The sequence below is a fragment of the Triturus cristatus genome, chromosome 6, assembly GCF_964204655.1.
Source record: "Triturus cristatus chromosome 6, aTriCri1.1, whole genome shotgun sequence".
Classification (NCBI taxonomy): domain Eukaryota; kingdom Metazoa; phylum Chordata; class Amphibia; order Caudata; family Salamandridae; genus Triturus; species Triturus cristatus.
Window position 1 is genome coordinate 1,523,749,659 of NC_140589.1, and position 14,481 is coordinate 1,523,764,139.

The window sequence follows — 14,481 nt, forward strand, 5'->3', positions numbered from 1 at the left end:
TCAGAGAGGGGTGCGACGCTGGCGTTGCACTTAGAAGAGGTCACTTTTGCAGATCCGAATCTGTCCAAATCCTCTGTCTGCATCCTGTCCTGGCAGATTCTGTCTGGCTTATCTTCTAAGAGTTGGGTTCATCTATCACCTTAAGTACATATAAATCTGAGAAGACTGTCATTGCACCTGCTCTCTCTCTTTTTCCTTTTTCAGGTACCGTCTTCATTGATAATTATTTTGATTATGTTTGTTTGACTTAATTTTGCCTCTTGTAATAATGTGTATACGCTGTGATTGATTTTGACTACAGATTCCCTTCTAGTTTAGTCCTAACTCTAATTTCAGCTAACGTCCGCTAGGGAGCAAAACTAACTCATATTGTCCAAAGCCTGAGGCTAAGAGGATAGTTTAACCCGAGCTGGTGACCTGCGCTCTATCACCATAAAACTTGTTTGGGTGCAATCTGTCAAACGAAAGGAGCCATTTTTTTGGAAGATTATCGAGACAAACATCCTTCAATCTAGAAAGCAAATTCTGTGGATAGGTTCAATAGGACCACTGAAACTTCTAAACCATGGTCCACTCGCCTTCAGAGATCATCCAGGGCAGAGGTTGCTATCAGCTTTGTCCAGTGAACGGATCTAAAGCCTGTTTGGCTTATAACTGTGTGAATTCCACTTTTATCAAAGGTTTCATAAGATATGATAGCAGGGAAATTGGGCAGAAGATGTTAGGGTCCTCTACTGATAGGGAGGCTTTTTAACAGGGTTGATCAGTGTTGCCTTAAACTCTCTTTTGATGATACCTTCATTTAGAGAATGATTAAATAGAGTGGCTATATTTTAGGTGAGCAGCAGGCCCAGTTGTTTCATTATGATAGCTGTAGATATATTTATTTGCTGGGGAGATGCATGCTAAAGTCTTGCGTGAGCAGTCACTGAAAATCCTATTTTACAGGAGTCCGTCTTCAATGTTTCCTTGAAGACAGACTGCCTGGCCGTGGGTGTATTTTGATGCAGGTGAAATATAGAAATTTGATTTTGACCCCTTCATAAAACACCATGTTCTTTATCCACAGATTCGGCAACTCGTGTCCTAACGAAATTTGCTTGCAAAATGCATAGTTATTTTTCGTGAGAAATGTCAGGATGTATTTGAATAACTTTATGTTAGGGAGACAGTGACATTACTATATTTTGGTAAGTATTTGTTATGGTTATCTTTCCAGTTTGTAGCAAATAAACCGGGTGTTGACTCACTTAGATTAATCAAACAGCGCCACCTTCAAAAATAAATCACCAGAAGTTTAAATGTATCAACATTTACAGATCGTGATACAGTTTTGTGTACTGAACCTGAAGTTGTTAAATTATACCATGAAAGAAAACACAGTGTTTCTATTGAATATACAGCACGGACTAATTTGTCCAAAATGCAGAAATCACATTTCATGGTTGTATCCTAATTCTGCAGATTACCAAAATCACAGATTCCCTTCTAGTTTAGTCCTAACTCTAATTTCAGCTAACGTCCGCTAGGGAGCAAAACTAACTCATATTGTCCAAAGCCTGAGGCTAAGAGGATAGTTACTGTGGCTGTGTCAAGAACATTGAGACACAATGTGGATGCTTTAACTTTTTACCTGTTGTTTCCATGGTCAGCAGATGTGGTGTGCACCCCGTCGTCAGTTGAAGACAACTCACACAAACCTTGTAAAGGGGCAGGTAGTTGGGATGGATTATGGTTCTTTAGTGGCACACACAGGGGATTTTTGACTTCCTGAGTGGGGGCAGGGTATGGGGTATGGAATAATGCTGCTCAATAGTTCCTTAGGTGATGGTGACTTCTTGGGTTGCTTGGCTTTAGTGAATGAGTGACTGAGAATTTCTGGATGAGCGGATGTTGTGTGAAACTCTGCCTCGGCCTTGAATCATTCGCAGATGTACACTTGCCCTCTGTCTGAGAATTTACATCTACTAGTTTAATGTCTCCATGAAGTGACTGGCAGCTCACGTTCCCATTTTCAGTGATGTCTTAGCAAACTCTAGGACAAGTTGGAATGCCATCATTCTGAATCCACTTGGAATAATTGATCTCATCTCACCTGCCCGCTGCAATACAGGTTGGTTCTCTCTGCCCCAACACTTTCAAATTTCACCAGCCGCCACTGAGTATGTATGTATCTCTTTTGGCAACATAAGGTATTCAACATGTAGGTGACACCTAAATAGCTACTAAATCAACAATAGCAGCGTGCACACCATGAAAAATGTTTACTCTTTTCAAATAGCGTTTGCAGATCTTATGCAAGTACTAAAACTCGTTACATATTTAATGATATTTTACATTAAAACTCAGAGCTTGCCCTCCTTCCCATTAATAAAAAGCAAGTAATTATCAGAGCATATAGAGTTTAAGGAGTTGGAATTTATCACCTTTAAGAGATGAACAGGATATCACAGTACAGAATAAATAAAAAACATGTTTTCAACTTTATTAACATATGCTCACAGAAAATGGAGTTGTCAGTTAATAACAGTCAACATTGTTCTCAGCAAAAGTAGTTCTGTCATATTTGAAAGTTGAGGACAGAGGCTTTATGATATGGACAGAGCTATTTAATATTGAAATTACGGACAACTGAAACCTTATATATCCTTTCTAATGAATCCTGTAAAATCAGAGTATTTTTACAAAATATGTTTAAGGTGTCCAAGTCTATTTTAAATGCTGGCATCAAACCAGGATCATTTTAGGTTTACCACTTTAAAAAAAATTCTGTGGCATATAGTTTACACATACACTCACCTACATCCAATGGGCGTCGAAGACCACACGGGCAGAATCAGACATCAAATTCTAGCTCATACAAAAATAGCCCCTCCTTTGTCTGCTTTCCATAGGTCTATTCAGACTCTCTTGAGGAGTTCCTCGTTCATGCTAGCGCTGCTGTGCCTGGGGTTCGTTCTTTTGAATATTTATGTGAAAGGAAACAGTCACTCTAGAAATCTAATAGAAGTCTAACAAGTGTTTAATGCATAAATAAGGCTTGTATCAATTTCATTTCAAGACCGGAGGCTACCACTATGCATATTAACCTATAATTGCCACACCGCAGCCACTTAAAAGAACTACAACACATAACAAACACTAGAACTAGAACACAGCAGTGCATAAATATCCCTGGACCTGAACATTCCTCCTCTTTTAATTGCTGCTCAAGCAAGAATAGTACATTTAGCATTACACTAACTAGATGTGTGATAAGGGAGGAATGATTTACAGAGTTTGTTTACTTTTAAGTTTGTGGGTATGCGTATGTTTGTTCACTGCAATTTCTAATTTACAGGAGCTGCAGTGTATGCTTTAAGATTTAGGGGCCTATTAAGATCACGGGCGGACCGCAGCCCGCCAACCATCCCTGTGACACCCCCTGCCATATTAGTATGGCGAGGGGCACCGCGGCGGATGGAAAGACCGTCCGCCGCTTTTCCGCCGGTCGGATTGCCAGCCGGGCGGAAAATGCAGTCAATATGGTGGCAGTGCCTATCCATATTATGATGCATGCGGAAAAAGACCTTTCCATGCCGGCGATGCTGCCATGGAAAGGAAGGCGGTCCTTGACATTGGGGGCCCTGCTGTAGGCCTCCAGGGTATCGAGGGGTGGAGGGTGCACTTGGGGGGTACTTATGGTACCCCCTTCATTGGCATACACAAGGTGGCAGGCAATGCACGGTGCCTGTCACGTTTTGCATGCCAATGCACAACATGCATATTGTACATTTAGGCAGGTGCTGCTGACAGAACCGCCCGCCGCAATGCATAATATGAAGGCTGTGACCGCCTGGGTGGCAGGCGCATCCTAATTGGCATAACGGGACCGCCGCACTTCTGGCAGTCGGTCCCGTTTACCGTTACGGTGGCGGGCGGACTTTAATGGGCCCCCAAGTCTTTTTTGCGATTATAAGTTTTAGCGTATGTATGTACAGTTAGTTATTTAGAGATTGGTAGTTTGGGGATTAGATTTCTTTTTAAGTTTGTTTGAAAAAAAAGAAGAGAATTTAAGAGAAAGAAATCGAGGCTGGAAGTGGAGCATTGTTTAAATTTTCAGGCATTTACTGTTAGAATTCAGGAGGTAACGAGTGGTCTGCTGCACGCGTCATTAACGCGAGGTTTGCATGGCTCCTGCGGCTTGCGGTCTCCCGGTGAAGTCATTGGTAGGAGTTGCAGGAGACACGTCTTGAGGGGGAGGACGCAACGTAGCTTGAGGCCTTGAGAGCTTAGGAATGTCTCTCTCTCTTTCTCTCCCTGATTAACAGGAACTCCAATACGCATGAGCAGCATGTAGTGACGTGCAAGGGCAGCGTGTTAGGAGAAAATTTAATATGTGGGATCATCGCTTATGGGCAGCACGTATTTGCGGGCATAGGCAGCGTGTGAATTTTTTATAAAAACGTGAGGTTTGGAAGGACATTTTAGGTGGGGAATAGATTAGTAGTGGATATGTAATTTATGTAAACACAGGTGACGGTTGAACGGTCGGCAAAAACGGAGTGCTGATGGTGAGGAGGATGAGTTTTTTAGGGAAACTCAGGGAGATTTAGGAGGTGTTTTTTTATTGTAGGAAGTTATTTCTAGGTTGTTTTTGAGTAAAGAATTGGAGGATTTCGAAGAATGTTTGAGGAACAGGATAGTTGTTTAACCGTGACTAGTGAGATGGTTAATGAAGAGGCGGTTAAAAGGTTAATTCAACAAGAAATGAAAAAACTATTTAAGAAAGCAGTAGATGGCGTTTTGAGGAGTAGCAAAAGAAATAAGGATGGTGAAGAGGGATATTTTTCTTTATCTGATGGAGAAGGAGTAAGTACTGAAGTGGGTAAAAAGAGAACAAGGAAGACAAGACATGTGGAGGATGTATTGATTTCAAAGAGGGAAGGCACAAGTGCCGGAAAAAAATGAGGTGTCCCTGGCGGCACGCAAAAGGAAGATGTCCAAGGCGGCACGCATGGAAAGGAGTCCTTTAGCAGCACACATGAGGAAGAGAATTTTGGAGGAAATGGGAATAGCAGAAGGTATGGTGATGCGAAGGATTTGGATGAATATACCTGTGATCTAATTCAGGATGAGTATTTGGATGAGGAGTTTGAGGACATTGAATGGTCTGGTTCTAGTGACGCAATTAAGGACCCGTTTAGAATTGAAATGTTTACACCGCTAGACATTAAACATCCACGCAGTGGAGAATGGTGGCCCAAGGATCATGTGGCGAAATTCATTAAATCATGGATTTGTAAGCCACAGGAGGAGAGAAGAGTAATGAGGTCTAAATGCGCAAGGCCAGTTATAGATGAGAAAGTATACAGTACTCCGAATCTAGATCTAGAGCTGATCAGTTCTTCATTTCGTCTTGGGAGAGACCGAAGGAAGGGTCTTGAGAGTTCTTTGAAGATCTGTCAAGATAAGCTTCTTGATGTGTTAGAAACCTGTTAGACTGCAGATAAGGGGGGAGCAGTTGTGGTACAAAATACAGAGGATTACATTGAGGAGATTAACCAACAACTCAGTTGCATGACCAGCTATACTCGCGCCCCTTGTGACCCCGCAAAGGAAATTGCCAAACTAATCAGAGATCTTACCAATCGCGGCATTGAGGAGGGATTCTTGTCGTAACACGAATGTAAGTTCCTTAATAAGATAAATCCCAGGATTCCTACAATTTATACCATTCCTAAAGTACATAAGAATCTACAAAAACCGGCGGGAAGACCAATGGTATCCGGATGCGGATCTGTGTTGGAACCCTTAAATCAATATTTGGACAGTTTTTTGCAGCTGTTCGTTCAGGAGACTAGATCTTATCTCCGGGACACGATGCATACCATACAATTGCTTGAAGATCAACCTTTTGATAAATCTACACAGTTATTTGTTACACTAGACGTGTGTTCATTGTATACACGTATACCACAAAAGGAGGTAATTGAAGTCATCAGTAAGGTATTGGACACTCGTCCTAAACCCCATTGGATCCCTACCGAATTTCTGATTCCACTGTTACAGATTGCCATGACAAAAAATTACTTCATTTTTCAAAATGTCTTTAACTTCCAATGCAGAGGTGTGGCGATGAGGGCAGGGTTTGCACCGAGTCTAGCGAATCTGTTTATGGATTATTTTGAGGATAAGAACATCTATTCAGATCAAAATCCATGTATCGACAATATATCAGCTTGGAAGCGATATATTGACGACATTGTCATGCTGTGGTCGGGTACTGTGAACCAATTGATGTCGTTTCTAACATGGCTGAACTCTTGTAGTACTGACATTCAATTCACTATAACTCACAGTAAGGATTCAATCCCATTCTTGGATTTGACACTGGAAGAAGAAGATGGCAAAATAGTGATGAGCCTATACAAAAAACCTACGGACAGAAACACACTATTACAATATAATTCCCATCACCCGAGGAACCTTAGGGATAATCTTCCGTATGGACAATTTTTGCGATTGCGTCGCAATTGCAGCAGGAGGGGGGACTATTTCAAGGAAACTGACATCCTCATCACCAAACTAAGGGAGAGGGGGTATCCTAAGGGACTCCTCAGTAGAGCCAGAAAAGAGCCTGGTATAGACCACGAGAAACCTTACTTGAAATACAACCAAAAAATCAGGAAATGGACAAGTTGGTGTGTGTCACAACCTTTAATACTCGTAGTAATGAGATAAAAAAAGTTATTAAAAAGTATTGGAATCTAGTTGGTTCTGAAATCAACATGCCAGAGCCACCCTTGTTTGCATTTAAACGTGCTAAAAATGTTAAAGATCATGTGGTATCTTCATATCTAGAACCACCTCCCCAGTCTGACATAAGATCACAACTTAGTCTACCACCTATAACTGGCCATCATAGGTGTAGTCACTGTAAAGCATGCAACTATACTATATCTGGAAAAAGCTTTGCACATCGGGGGAAAACATATGGTCTTAATCAATTATCTAACTGCAATAGCCAAGATGTTATTTATGCTATTAGATGTCCATGCCAACTGATCTATGTAGGTCAAACGACCCAAAAAGTCAAGAACAGAATCCTACAGCATGTAAGTAGACTAAAATGTAGGACACAGGGAGCTCCCCTCGTGGAACACTATACTAGGATGGGTCACACCCATGAACATATTGAGTGGTGGGTAGTGGAAAAAATTGTATTGCATCAGAGAGGAGGGAATATTGCTACCTCCCTTAACTACAAGGAATGCCGTTGGATTCATGCCCTTGAGGCGGTTATCCATGGCCTCAATGAACATGAGGAGACTTGTATTCAAATGAGTAAACTGTAAATATATAACTGTTATAATGAGGTTCCTTGATCAGGTTAAATTGTAATATGGTTGCTGTAGATGTACATTTAACATGCATACGGTATTTGTTTCCATCTATAATAATTGGTTATCTAATGTCAATCTAACTGTTTGTTATTCAATTTATACCAAATGTTATGCAGGGTTTACTTGATGCCAATCTAACTGTTTGTCCTTTTAAGGTATACCAAATGTTGTGCAATGTTGTTATATTAAGACTAGTTTGAATATTTTAGGTCAAAATATGTCAGTTGGCTCTGCCACTATAGTACATCTATTCCACAACGACAACGCACGGTGGGTTGCATTGATTTATTTTACCAGGTAACGCTGTCGGCATTCATGTACATGGATCTTTTTTCTGTCGGTCCCCCATATACGTTTTAAGGGAACTACGGTTGAAACACGAGTATATAAAGTCGATTTGGTTCTTCTTGCTCGGTTCTTTTCTCCCTGTTCCATGAAAAGTTTAAGTTAGGCTTTATGACTGCGAACGCGTGGATTATTCAATCAATATCGCGCTGTACTTTGAGCGTATATAGCTTAAATATGCTCATTGTCATTCTTTGGTGTGAATAAAGATTTGAAATCATGTCAGGTTTGATGTCCGTGCATGCGTAGAGTATTCAATCAATACCGCGTTGCACTGTGAGCGAACTTAGCTCAAATATGTTCTTTGCCTCTTCGTAGCTGTCAATAAAGTTTTAAACTATGAGTCCATAGTCACGTAAAGTGGATTTGGGAATCCATACCATGTTTTCCATTAGTTCCCCGTCAGTTCTCGCGTGGGTGCATAAAATAGCGGAATGTTCTCCCCGCGCGCTGCCATTGTTTGCCTAGCCCTTGTAGACACCGGACGTTCATTTAGTGTGCGCCAAGTAAGTAGTTGATGCTATTTTTAGCGTAGTAGATACTGTATACGCTTGTTAATACTCTAATGATACATGCATTTCGATAAATAAAATGTATATTTTGTTAATATATTTCTTTTAAGTAGTTGAATTGGTCTGTCTTCACATTGTTTTCGAGATGAATGTGAATTTTAAATTGAATTTTGGACTGTGCTTTATGCTACCTGGTGGGGCCATGCTATACGACAATTGATTCCAAAACTAAGCAGTTACGCTTAAGGTTCGCCAGCTCTGCCACACGGAATAGATCTGCTTACTTGAAGGTATTTTGGTATAGTGTGTAGTGGACATTTAATGGGCTATAAGCAATTTATTTAATTTATGATAATTGCACTGAGCGTACTTAATTACTCAAGAGGATCGTTTGGCTTTTCTATCCACAGATCTGTGTGATCGTTACGACGGCACCGCTTTATTTGCCGTGAACAAACATATTTTAAGGTATGTGTACACCTGGTGTCTTTTGAGGAAACGGTTATTTATCATAGGGTAGATTGCATTTGATTATGAATTTGCGTTATTCGTTACAGAACATATTGATCTGACTGGGAGGTCGGCTGACATCTCCGTATGCGACCCTAGGATAATTCATTTCTTTCCTAGTCCTCAGGTGAGCGTTCAGCCTCGGATATTCCTTTTAAAATTAAAATATAATACACACACATAGTTCTGATTCTATTCTTTGTGATTACAGGCAGCCATACGTGTTTCTTTTTGTCCTGATGAAGACCCGCTTTAGATGCGCACAAAGCTGCACTCCTTCTTAGGGTCGAAACGTCGACGTTACCTGTCTAATTGGTCCATGCAATTCCACCATTTGAATTACTGAATAACATATACTGTGGTGTTATATGCTATCCGATTTTGGACCATTCTTGTTTAAAGTATAATTGTGTCATTTTGTATATATATATGTTTTTCATGTCAATTTATGTTTGAATGTTATGTCACTAAGCACTATCAGTCACTAAGTGTTTCATGTTACATTTCAGTTATTGTTGGTCAGTCCTGTATAGTAGTAATATATTTTTTGATTTAAATATAGTGAAAAGAAAATCACTTTGCGTCTCTCAAATTGATTTATATGTGTGTGTTTATATAACTGTCTTTAAAGGAATATTGGAACAGTTATCAAATGCATGTAGTGCTGTTTAAATTAAGTAGATTCCCAACAGAACCACTGTTTTTGCTATATGTACTTACCCAGGTTCTGAGGGTTACTGGGTTACCCCATTATCTTTAATGATGTTAGAACCCTTAGTAAGGATCCTAGATATGGCGGAGGAGGCGTATACCAACGAGTAAGCAGTTGATATAGAGCTGCTTAGAGGTTGGAGCCAGAGGGCTCCAGTGCTATTGGGAAAATGTTAACGCTGGCTTTTTATCTGAGCGTTGAAAAGCTATCTTAATGAAGATAAGTCCGAAGTTAGGTGACATGGCGCAGAAAGAAGGGATCGAAGATGCAAAAGAACTTCTCTTTGGAGAGGGTCTTGTTAAGAATATTGGCAAATATGTGAATATGAGGAAAGTCTTTGGGGGAAGTGTTTTTGGCAAGGCCGGCAGAAGGGGACTTTCTGCTGGCCTAGATTACAGAGGTACCAGTATAGTGGACAATATTATGCCCAAGGTGGGAGTAGCTTTAGAGGAAGAGGCTATGCTCCCGGAGGTTTCTTCCCAAGCAGAGGAAGATTGGAAAGAGCAGGACGAGGAAGTTCAACAAGAAGACGGGCCAATTTCAAGGAGGACAAGGTGAGTACAGAGACTTTTACTGGTTCTACCTTAAGAAAAGTGGGGGGACGGCTGAGATTTTTTGTAGAGGAATGGAAAAGAATCACGCAGGATCCTTGGGTATTGGAGACAAGACAGGGATATTGCATAGAGTTTACGGAATTACCAAGTCAAGGAGAGAAGGCAAGAGAGATAAGAATGTCAGAAGATCAGGAGAAGATAGTGAATATAGAAATAGATTTATTAATGGAGAAAGGAACTGTTATTCAAGTAAGAGAGAAAAGGAAAGGGTTTGTAAGCAATTTGTTTTGTTTGGAAAAAAGGAGAAAGAATGGTCATAAATTTGAGGGATCTAAACAAATTTGTAGAATACAGACATGTCAAGATGGAGGGAATCCATTGATTGAGGGATCTGTTAGAGGAAAAGGATTGGTTGGTGAAATTGGATCTGAAGGACGCGTATTTTACAATTCCAATGAGCATGGAGAGTCCGAGATTTTTACAGTTCAGGTAGAACATGAAGTGCTATCAGTTTTTGTGTCTGCCATTCAACCTGACTTCGGCTCCATGGTGCTTCGCAAAGGTGATGAGAGTAGTTGTGTCTTTTTTTCAGCATAGAGGGGTGAGAATAATAATCTACTTAGATCATATTTTAATGATGAACCAGGATGAGAGAGTTGAGAAAGAATGTGAAAGATGTGTTCAGGTTGTTGGAGAATGTAGATTCTCCAAGTTAGATGTAGAGAGAATCTGGATTTCTTTTTTCTTTTTTTTCCTTTTCCAGGTCCACAAAAGGTATACAAACCGACCTCCGGGGGTCTCCCTGGAAGTAGCACCATCCGGAGCCCTTTTGTTATTTGACCTAAAATGAGTCACTCTTTACCTTGCTTCTCGTACTCCCACCATAGGAAGCCTTGCCATCGACCAGACCCTCTCTGCGGCCGCCACCGGGGTAATCAAGCAAAATGGTATAAAGGCCTAATCATAGGACTATAATTATACATTTACACGGGAATTTACCCAGTTCTCAAAGGGGAGCCAGAACTCATTACGCTTAATCATTAAAGCTCTGTCTAGCATAACCGTATATTTTATTGAAGCCAACCATTCTGCTTTATTCGGGGGCGTAGCTTTAATCCAGTTTTTACAAATTTTCCTGCGGGCAAGCAATATTATTTTTTTGTATTTTGTGATAGCGATTCATATTTAACCGGTAGCCCCAAAAAAACAAGGAAAATGTTTACCTGAAGCGACACTCCGAGTATTAAAGATAGCGTATTACTCACATCCCGCCAAAAATCTTGGAGTGTCGGGCACTCCAAGAACATATGTTCATCATTGCTTTTTTCTTTCCCACATTTGGGACACCTCGGCGTAGCACCTTTCGCAAATTTTGCCAGCTTATATGGCGTCCAATAGATCCTGTGGAGACAAAAGAGGTGGTTCCGCCTTAAATTGAAGCACGTACTGTGAAGTATAGCATGTTACAAGATACTTGCCATAAGTCTGTAAACTGCTCTCCCGGAAAGCTCTTTTCCCACAGTGTTTCTGGCAAATTAAAGTCTCCATCCGAGCACTTCACTAGGCTCCAATACCGTCTTGCCACCTCTTTTCCATGGGATCCTTCAGATTTTATTGAAGTTTCTAGCACTTTAGAGTGTCCCGCACCTATCCCATCCGCAAGCCTCCAACTTTCAATTTGAAGATATTTCTATTTTGACAGTTGCCCATCAGCTATCCCCTGGGCCTCCTCCCAGGAAATCAGTACTGCTTCATCCATCAGTTGACCCCAGGTTTTTATACCTGCATCTTTCAAAGGACGAGCAAGGCAGTCTTTTGACCACTCCGGATATCTCAGGGAGTCCCAAACAGGGGCCAGTCCACTATAATAGTTTATATTAGATTCTCTCCTGATATTATATCAAGTTATTGCAAAGCTTTGCAGAGTCTTTAGTCACACCTTTTAAAAATAGCTTGGATCTCCATATTTGTGTATGAACTCATGCTCGCCCCCTTGTACATCAGATAACATGGCTTTAAACATTCTCCCGGTATCAGATCTGGCTTGCTTAATAGACATTTTCCTCCTTTTAATAACAAAACCCAGGCATAATAAGACAGATCCGGGAGTCATAGGCGCCCTTTATCATATTGTCGTCTAAGCTTTTTCCAGGCGATTCTCATACCTTTCGATGCCCAGATAAAACTAGTAACCTTTAGTTGAGATTTTTTAAGCCAAACTTCTTTAAAGGCCATTGTAATATTTTGAAACAAAAAAGTAAACTTAGGAAGAATTGCCATTTTCACAAGACTGACTGTGCCATAAATTGTTAGCAGGAGGTGGGACCACCTGAGTAAAATTTTCCTACTGCCTTATTAACCTTTTGGTAATGATTTCGGGGATTTGTTCTATTTTCTGCACAATTTGGATCCCTAAGTACCTCATTTCTTCCTTAACGCAGCTCAATTGCGAGTTAATATTCCATTTAATTACAACCATTTTGTTTTCATTGATCTCATACCCAGAGAACCGTGCTGCCAGATCGTATACTGTCGGTAGTGCTGTGTTAAGATCTGAAGTATACACTACTAAATCATCTGCATAGAGCCCTACTTTTTTCTCCCACTCCCGATATCTAAAAGGATGTATATTCTCCTGACACCTTATCTTTTCAGCTAATGGTTCGATATACAAGTTAAAAAGTAGGGGAGACAATGGGCACCCCTGCCTGGTCCCCCTATAGATGTTAAAACTGTTAGAGATGTTTCCATTCACCAAAACTCTGGCAGTAGGATTCTTATATATAAGAGCTATTGCCCTACAGAAGTTTTCCCCCAAATTAGAAAGCTGTAAAATTTCCTACAGATAAGACCAATTGACCCGGTCGAATGTCTTCGTCGCATCCACGGTAATCACTGCCAATGGAATTTTGAATGTGGTTGCTATATCAGCAGCGCCGATTAAGTTGTAGGTTAGTTCTTTGATTCCCCTGCCGCGCACAAAGCCCTTCTGATCCTCATGTAGCAGCACGTCCACATAGCCTATCTACTAACACTTTCGTAAAGATCTTGTAGTCTGAGTTAAGCAGTGAGATAGGCCTGTAGGAGCCACAACAGTTAGGTGGTTTATCTGACTTGAGGATCAGAGTAATGATGGCGTCATTCCAAGATTGCGGGATCTCCTTACCACCCTTAAAAATCTCAGTGAACAATCTAACCATTAACGGGACTAAAAAACTCTCCAATTTTTTATATATCTCAACCGGGATACCATCTGGTCCTGCAGCCTTGTTTGCATCCCCTGCTTTAATAACACTTCTAATTTCAGAGTCTAGAATTGCACTATTCAATTCTTCCCTTTGGGGCTCAGAGAGCTTGTGGGGAACTTCTTGACCCAGCCATTCTTTCACTTCCTCCCCCGCGTAACTAAATTTTGATAATACACTTCCCCAAAATGACTAATTAGAGCCTCTTCTATACCTTCCCTTGACCTAGCTAGAGGCTCTGACCCATTCGACTTTAGTTCTTTTATAAAGTTTTTTACTTGATCGTTTTTTATCTTCCAGGCAAGTAGCTTGCCACAACCTTCTCTATAATTAAAATGGGCCAGTCTGCTCTCTTTCCATCTCTCCTGCACTCTTTTTTTCCAGAATGCCAACTAACTCCATTTCAAGGGCTTCAATAGCAGCAACCCCGGACTCCTGTACTATTTCTTTGTCCTGTATCTGTTGTTCTAACCACTTAATCTGATCTTCAATAGTAGATATTTCTGCCCTCCGTTGCTTGTATTTATAGGACTGGCTAGATGTTATCCTCCCTCTTAAAAAGGCTTTGTAGGCATCCCATACTATATTTATTGGGGCACTATCTAAATTCTGTTAAAAAAAAACGCTGAGATTCCACCCCCAATTCTTCCATCATCTCATCAGCTAGTATGGGGCGATCGATGGTCCATCTCCTTTGTCGCACCGTATTTAGTGGAGCCAAAGGTAGAGATATGGCAGAGTGATTCGATAAATGAGATTACACATAACTAGCGTCCCTAACCTGGTCTTTTATAGCTTGATCTTTTCTCGATTGGTGTCTGTATTTTTTATTGTTAAACGTAAAACTTTTTAAAGACCCCTGCCTTTCCCGCCAAATGTCACACCAACCTAGATTCTTTATTGAATTTATAATTAGAGAACGTGATTTATTATGGGTTGTCGCTCTACTTTTAGTGGAGCGGTCTAGCCTGTCATCTAGCTCCACATTTAAATCACCTGCCATTATAATAGGGTCCAGAAGCTCTAAAAGTAGATTACTAAACGGGGTAGGATTATCTAGATTAGGGCCATAATAACCAACCATTGTGTAGATCTGGTTATAACATCTCATTTTAACTATTACCCATCTACCTAACTTATCGACTCTACTATCTTCAATAACTATCTGAGGATTCGTTTCTACAAGAATCGCCACTTCTCTTATGGTGAGTTGGTGAT